The following is an 8,511-nucleotide window of genomic DNA, read 5'->3' as shown; positions in this document are numbered from 1 at the left end:
GGCCAAATTGCCAAGCAGTTCATAAGATGCCTAAATTACAAAGCAGTTCAAGCAATTCGACTCAGCATTCAGTAAGCAGCTCATTTAGTTAAAGAGTTAAACAGAAAGGCAAAGAGTGAAATAAAACTCACCTGAAACTAATCACAAATCCATTTCGTCATTGTCGTTAGACAAAAACTCTCCTTCTTCATCGCTAGAATCAGTATAAATTGTTTCAAGATTATCTTCACCATCATCATTTTGCCTTTGACTGTTTACTTCTGTGACATAATCTACGGTTTTAATCTAAATATCACTCCTATCCCAAGCAAAATTGTCATTATCATCCTCATGCGGCTGATCACCCAAATCATTGATCGAAAAACCTGAATATTTTTCTTGAAAGGCCACAGCTGGACTCGAGTAGTCTAGACTAATTTCCTCCTCCGCATTAACCCTTTCTGGTACATTAAAAGAACTGCGAGGTTGTGTTCTTATAGCCACGTGCCACATGAGGTTTGAATCATCTTTCACATAAAAAACCTGGTCTGCTTCTCTTGCTATCGCAAAAGGTTCATCTACCCAAGCACTTCTATCGACATTCACATTAGTAAAACCATACTTATCTTTCTTGCATCCCCTTTCAGTAACATCCCGCCACTCGTACTTAAAAAGAAGAACTCGAAATTGACCAGCATACCGCACCTCGATAATTTCAATCAATGCTCCATAAAAATCCACAACAGGTTCATCTTGCTGATCATCATCTCCTCCTTTAACAAATACTCCACTATTCTGTGTCTTTATTTTCTTCTCCCAGTCTCTTGTATGAAATATGTAACCTTTGAGAATGTAGCCCTTGAAAGACGTGGCTTCTCGACAAGGACCTCCTGCCAAAGAATACAATTCTATACTCATCTGACCGGTCTCCCGCTGCAACTGGTATATCTGCTCATAAATTAGCAAAGAAACCCCAGCAAAATCAAAAACATTACAACATTATTGAAAATATAAAACATTTTGTATTCGTATTCTGGTACTCACTCTATTTCTAAACCAAGTAGGAAATTCTTTGACATGTCTTTTGTGGGCATTTCTATCACCAGCAAGTTCCGCCATGTGCTCACTGTCAGTTTAGTGAGAATAAAAAGCAACGTTTAAGCTAAAACAATCGTAGAATAGAAAGAAAACATACTCCTCAAATTCCTTCATCGCAATTTTGAAGAATATAGAGTTGAATTTGGTGCAATTCATCCTCTTTGATATAACGCGGTTTTTTGGGATCCAATGAGCCAACCACTATGTCTGAAGATAGACAACTCCTCACCAGATTCTTTCATATCATCATCGTTTCTTTCAGGTTGATTAAACTTTGTATCTGCACTATGCAAGTGGCGCGAAAGAAGTACAAGAGTTTATTTTGACTGGTATCCTCGACAATTTACTTGGCTAATGAAATATGGAACTATGGAGGATGCAAAACGATTACATGGATAACTAGAGATTCGGAAGAAGCCGAAAGTCTTGCAATCCTTGTTGGGAAGGGAGTTTGAATTTCGAAGCAATATGCATCAATAGTGATGCGAAAAATCTAGTATCGATCTTACTTTAAAAATAAAAACAGCCAGACTAGTTGATTCAGTAACTCTTAGAAGATAACTTTTTTATTTTGAATAATTTCAGCTTTTATGAAGTCAGACATATTAGTCATAATTCTTTTTATGGGTACACTTCCCCCATTCCGTAAAACTCTCTTTTGGGTTTAATATATTTTCTTTTTCTTATGGATTTCTATCCTTATAATGCAAATTTCGTCGAAATATATTTTTCCACCCAAGTTCAGAACAACAAATATACGAGCGTGGATTTTTCCACACAATCCGAAAAAATTAGAATATTTTGGAGGGAACTTTCGCTCGCAATGCTAAAATGAAAAAATATCAGAATCTTTTTGGAGCGAGTTCTCCCACCAATTCACAATGGAACATTGGGATAGAATTATTTCCACCCAATTTCAAACTACTAAAAGCTACTGGTTGGATATTTTACCCAAACTAAATAGACAAATCTTATTTATCTATTAGTAAATCTGTACTTTATTAAAAAAAAAACGCAAAAAAGTAAAATAAAATTATACACTACAAGAAAATTGGGCTTCAGCGACTAGTCTCATTAAGTGGGTACAAGGCCGTTTTTAGCGACTGGATCTCTGTAGCAACCATCATGGCAACCGACACTCCCTGTGACTAAAGCTTGCTTTGCTAAAGACCTGGATCAACCATGCCGCTGGAAGAGATATTTTCAGCTGAAATAGACGACAAAATTTTCGGACGGCCAAAATTTCTAATAACTACTGGATGTCGTTGGTAGAAGCATAAACTATTTGTTGCTGAAATACTTCACCCGCAAAAATAGTTGTTGTTGAAGATTAATACATCATTAGTAGAGGTGGCCAGTTATATAATGTTGCCAGCTGCTAGAGGTTTTAACTTACTGGATTTCAGTTGGTGAAGGTGTTTGATGTCGTCGGTCAAGGATTTTAACCACCCAACATTTCGAAGATCACGGGTTTTATCCACTGAAGTTAAGTTGGTAGAGGAGTTTAGACGCACAATAATTAGCTGGTTGGTAGAGGAGTTTAGACGCAAAATAATTAGCCGGTTTAGGCGTTGGTGTGATGTTGGTAAAGAATTCGACCAACATTATCCGGTCATTGACGTTCACTTGGTGGAGGCCCTCTGCCATCTACTTTGAAAGTGATTCACAAGAGTACAATGCAAAAACAAATATGGATTTTATTCTAAAAATAATGCAACAAAGTAGACTACAAAATCCATCCGCCTCTTCTGGTTAACCAACTAGACAGCAACAAACTTGGAGCGTATTTGTGTAATAGCATCCATAATCATTGTACATTTACATTAAAAAGAAAAACTGACCAAAAACCAAGACATCAAGGACACACAGGACATAGGCTGTTATTGAGGGATTGGTAGCAGCTGAAAGTCAGGACCTGGGTTTGAACTCACTAAGCTCTGACCATTCATATCCCATTTGTTCCTTCGGTATGCATGTGTTTTGCAGGGTTTAGGAAGGGAGGCGAAGCATTCAAACCTAGTCCAACTCAGGAAACAACTCAGAAGCTGCATGTGTCCACACAAATGCTCAAGTGCGGCAATGAGAGATCTCCAAATCAACAAATGAAGCTTTCTATAAGCTTCCTACAGTGTAGCTAAGAGGCATTTTCCTTCTGCAACTGCCTTCACCATTAAGTTCGTTCTACTGCAGCAGCCGATTCATGTTGGAAAAGATTCTGATGATACTTTTGCACCCGCCTAGTTCGTGATAACATAATTTGAGACCACAAGTACTAAATGCATATAAACTAAAAAAAAAATCAACTCCCGGTCAAGGGAAATACATTTCTCTGTTACCTGTTCATGAGCATTTTTCCATACTCACACTCAGTGTGGAAGGGGATTTTCCAGGTGCAAATGTTGCAGCCTTCTCCTCTCAGTGGTTCGGCAAGCTAACAGTAGGGCACTGGAAGAGAAATATATAAATTTCAACGTTCCATAATGTCATCTAAGTTCATTATAACTCTCAGTGGTTCGACAAACAACTCCATGAAAGTGCAAGATGTCAGTCAAGTCATCCAAAGCATACACAGTTCCCTAAACTAAAAACACACCTTCCAGTTCCAAGATTCTCCACCGGCGTGGACAAGTGTTTCTACCTCATGAACAGATACTTTGTGTTGTCATCAACAGAATGTCAGCTGGACAGAAAACAGAATGCTGATCAATTTCTACACTGTTAGCCACATTGGTCAATGAAGTACTTGGTGATGCATCAGTAAGTCCCACATCTATACCAGGACCAAGAGGATACCTGAATAAATACAGATAAAATCAAATGAATTTGTGTTTGTTACAATAAAAACCCACTCTAGAACGTTTGATACATCGAGGAAGCAATAACTAATACATACATGATGAATATAGATTAAAATATATTATAATCACCTGGTCACCAGCTGCCCATCAGATTGGAGTATGTAGTTGGAGGTCTGTTTACTTGTTCAATTGGAAGAACTATACCCAGCACATTTGTTACTTGCTCAATTGGAAGAACTATACCCATCACATTTGCCGTGCTCCTGTAATTAACCACTTGCATAAATTATCAAATCAACACAAGGTAACGAAAAATGTGAGACAAATGTAATAATTCAAGCGACTTAAATTCCAATATCAAGCGCTGAAAGAAAGCAGGTAAGAACAGAGTTACAATATATAAAAGTTCATTCAGCTGGATCCATTTTTTCGTTTCTGGCCATACTTTGCAAAAGCTACCTGATTTAAGTCTTCGCCTACAAGAAGAAATTTTAAAAGGCCAAGAACAACTTCGACTAGCCCATATTCATATAGGTCAAGAATCAAAATCGATATTGGCAGCTCAGGTTTGTCCATCTTTAATTATAAATATGTAAGGTCTTCTTATATTAGATGACTGTTGCACCAGTGGGGGGCCGACGAAGAAAACAGACATGAATAAAGACCAACAACTCAATTTCCTGCATTCATCTCTTTGACGAAAATGATTGTCGATGATTCATTCAAAATACGACAATCTTGTAGCTTTTCCTGTAAAAACCAAGAATAAAATCAGAAGCAATGATAAGTAATACTTACTGTGCAACATTAACGATTACATAGAAGGAATACCGCTACAACATATGGCCATAACACTGCTTGCTTTTTCCAAAAACGATTAATATGTAACATAAAAGACATGAAACAACATCAAATGTCACTGATCCAGACTTTTTACGGTCAAATCTATCTTCCCATTAAACATATACTAACACTGTTTTCTAGTTTTGATGACTAAAATTGTAAATTTATTCGGAATGTGGAACCATAAAATCTCAATCAAATAAAAGACTTTAGAATACATCTAATAGTTTATAACCTCTAGTCTCTTTGCAACCTCTTCATGCCTAACCAAACATTTCACTTTGTATTTAAGGTTAGCTTCCTCCAAAACCTCATCAATCTGAAAGGAAAAAACACACACACTTCAGAAAACACTAACTGCAGCAAGGTTCCACTTTATTTGAAAAAGTGCATACCAACTGGTGCGAACAGCAGAGCTGCGAACATTTTTCCCTCAAGCATTTTCTTACCAATAACACCAGTGAGTCACCATATCCTACGTGAATAATTTTTACACACTTTCAGTACTTCAGCAACATAATATAAAAAATACGAATAAAAAATGATATTACCTGATATTCTTCGCTAAAAACTATACCAAGTATCCAATGTCTAGTAGTTGGAGGTATATCTGTTACAATTGAGAGGTTTTGACCAACAATCTGGTCCGAAAATGTACTCTTCCCAACATCTGGTTCACCAAATACAACCACATATCCTTCAAAATCCACATATGAATCATGACAATCACGGTATGGTTTTATAACCTCACCAATATAGCATGAATCATGACAATTACTAACAAAATAACACACTGCAAGCAAAAACTGTACTCTCTTGGTGTCAATGCCAATGTAATACAGAACCTAGTATGGATACTGAAACTACAGCCTTATCTTCTTAACATCACAGCCATTTTACAAATAGCTCTAAAGATTGCATCTCAGATATAATTTGACACCATAGTTTCTACTAAATATGTTACTTTTCATTAGCTCTTTTTCTTTCTGTTCATTCTATCCAAAACGAAATCGAGGCTGCAGTTCTCAAACGCCAAGAACCATCTCAACAAACAATCTCAACAAACAATCATCATGTCTTATCAGGTTATCACTAAAGCACTTGAATTCAATCACAGTGTCAAACTTTCAATAACTACTGATATTTTTTTTTGGAAATTAACTGGAATTTTTTGTTGATCCAAAAAACCGAAAATGTGTTACTGTGGAGACCAAATTACAAACAAAAATTATTCAATGACAATGATTGTCTCATGCAAAATCTACAATTAACCATATAGAACCAATCATAGAACCCAAATCCAAACCAAAATTTCAACCAACACAATCCAGAAAAGAAAGTACTTTTGAAGCGGGTAATACCAATTTTACTTACTTCTTATGCTCAGGCGGATTCTTGATAATGAAAGTAGTGAGCTTGTCCCTCATGTCAACATCTGAGTTTTGGTGATGATAACATCAGTTTCAGGGTTCCCACATCGATAGCACTGGACAAACTTCTAAATGAAGGTCTCAAGCAAACCAGCAAGCTTGGAAGTGTCATGGGCACCATTCACAAGAGCAACTCCATTTTTTTCATCAAATTTGGACTGTGCTCCAAGCTCACAACCAAAATACTTGGTGGTGTATGACGAAGAGAGTTGTGATATTAGAGAGAACGTTAAGCTTCTTCTGTGAGAGTGGTTTCTTCTAGTTCACTGGTAATTGGAGGTCGCAGAAAATTGCAACTTGAAGAATCTGTAAACTCCTCATTCAAAGATGAACACTAATCAATAATCGACCTCAGTTCAAACCCTAACTGTACCATCTTGATTTCTAGCAGTAGCAACTTTGATCACAGATGGAGGAGATAATGAATTTTATGTTGTTGGTTCGATGTTCAGAGATGGAGAGGTATGATTCTTATGGCTAGGTTAGATGTTGAATGAAGAATTGAAACGGGTTCTGAGATTAAATCAGTGAAAGAAGAAATCGGTAGCACATTACAAATTGAAGTTGGGTTTCGTTTGATTTAGGGTTTGTAGAAGGTGGATCTGAGGTATTCGATTGATGAGTTTTTGTGACTGAGGTTGTGATAATTTTCACCAAAAATTGCAGATGAGATCTAATATGGGTCCATACAATTAAGAAATGGAGATGAAGAAGAGGGACCGAGAGAAGAGCAGCGGTGGTGATGGAGCACCGACGGTGTTTTTCGGAGGAGAGGAAAAAAGAAAGAGAGAACCAGATAGGAATTAGAGGTCGAGGGATACAACCAAGAAGTAAAATTAAAATGATCGACGGACCACATTTCGTTTGATCCACTCATACGGATCAAGAAAAAGATCTTGACGGTTGATATTGTATTTGGGATGCTCATACAGATTAAGAAGCAAGTGTGTTTCTGTTTGTGCTAATACGAACTCATGTATCCGATTTTGTTATCAAAATTCGACACGAAAAAATATTCAAAAAAAATATAAATAAATTTAGGACATTGTTATCGACGTTATGATATAAAAAAATCCAACAAATACATAAGAATGAATCGTGAAAATGAACAATGAATTCGATAATTGGTGTGTTTCTCTGTGCTTTCTCTTTGTGCTTCTAGTTTGAATTTCAACTAGTTACATAGGTCATGAAGTAATTTCGACTAGTCATACAGGTCATGAAGTAACTTCCAACATAGCAGGATACATCATCGAAATCGACAAATATGAAACTCAAGTGTCGATTTGAACTTCGAATGTCGTATAAAGGCATACAAAATATGAACAAAAAAGCTCCGGGAGGGTTCTGACTTCAAACTTAGCATGACACATCATCGAAATTGATGAATTGAAGCTTAGTGTCGATTCGAACTTCAAATGTGGTATAACGACATACAAACAATGAACCAAGAAGCTTTGAGAGAGTTCTGACTTCAAACTTAGCATGATACATCATCGAAATCGAAAAATATGAAGCTTATTGTCGATTTGAACTTCAAATTTGGCATAATGGCATACAATCTATGAATCAAGAAGCTCCAGGAGGGTTCTGACTCATGTATTCGGTTTTATAGGTAAGATTCCTCGAAATATTCTACGAAACCTGAAACAAACCCTATTTCTGCATATTGTATGAAAACCAGGCTCCGAGATCGAAACCTGGCCGCGAGTTAACTACTCTAAATCATAAATTTGGTAAGAACGACGAATCCATCTATTTACAGGTAAGATTCCTTCGGAATATTCTAAAACACCTTAAAGAAACCCTATTTCTGCATATTGTATGCAAACCAGGCTCCGAGATCAAAACCTGGCCGCGAGTTGACTACTCTAAGTCAGAAACTTGGTAAGAACGATGAATCAATCCCTTTACAGGTAATATTCCTTCGGAATATTCTAAGAAACCTTAAAGAGACCCTATTTCTTCATATTGTATGCAAACAAGGCTCCGAGATCGAAACCTAGCCGCGAGTTGACTACTCTAAGTTAGAAACTTGGTAAGAACAACGAATCCATCCATTTTATAGGTAAGATTCCTTCGGAATATTCTATGAAACTTTAAACAAACTTTATTTCTGCATATTGTATGCAAACCAGGCTCCGAGATCGAAACCTGGCCCCGAGTGGACTACTATAAGTCAGAAAGTTGGTAAGAACGATGAAACCATCCATGAATCTGGCTCTGTGATTTATACCTGGTCGTAAGTGGACTACTGTAAGTCGGAAAGTTCGTAAGAACGATGAATCCAACCATATATAAGAAAGATTCTTTTGGAATATTCCCCCAAACCTTAAACATATCCGTTTTCGTCAACTTCGAGG

The 8,511-nt window shown here is 36.9% G+C and overlaps 1 long non-coding RNA gene across 2 annotated transcripts; it reads right to left on the bottom strand.

Annotated features, from left to right (window-relative positions):
- Positions 1-2,749: 2,749 nt before the first annotated feature.
- On the bottom strand, positions 2,750-6,931 carry LOC113328758. 2 transcript variants are annotated; one of them, XR_003349543.1, is made up of 9 exons: positions 6,093-6,931; positions 5,270-5,388; positions 5,114-5,193; positions 4,954-5,037; positions 4,321-4,625; positions 4,005-4,138; positions 3,671-3,870; positions 3,414-3,522; positions 2,750-3,314 (listed from the first exon to the last, which is right to left on the bottom strand). It is a non-coding gene; the product is annotated as an uncharacterized LOC113328758 (long non-coding RNA). The 2 variants fall into 2 exon arrangements; XR_003349542.1 differs by having other exon boundaries at positions 4,335-4,625.
- Between the last annotated feature and the right edge of the window lie 1,580 nt (positions 6,932-8,511).

This window comes from Papaver somniferum, unplaced genomic scaffold (genome assembly GCF_003573695.1).
Source record: "Papaver somniferum cultivar HN1 unplaced genomic scaffold, ASM357369v1 unplaced-scaffold_114, whole genome shotgun sequence".
NCBI classification, from domain to species: domain Eukaryota; kingdom Viridiplantae; phylum Streptophyta; class Magnoliopsida; order Ranunculales; family Papaveraceae; genus Papaver; species Papaver somniferum.
The sequence above is the reverse complement of the archived record's forward strand: the minus strand, read 5'-3'. Positions and strand labels throughout refer to the sequence as shown.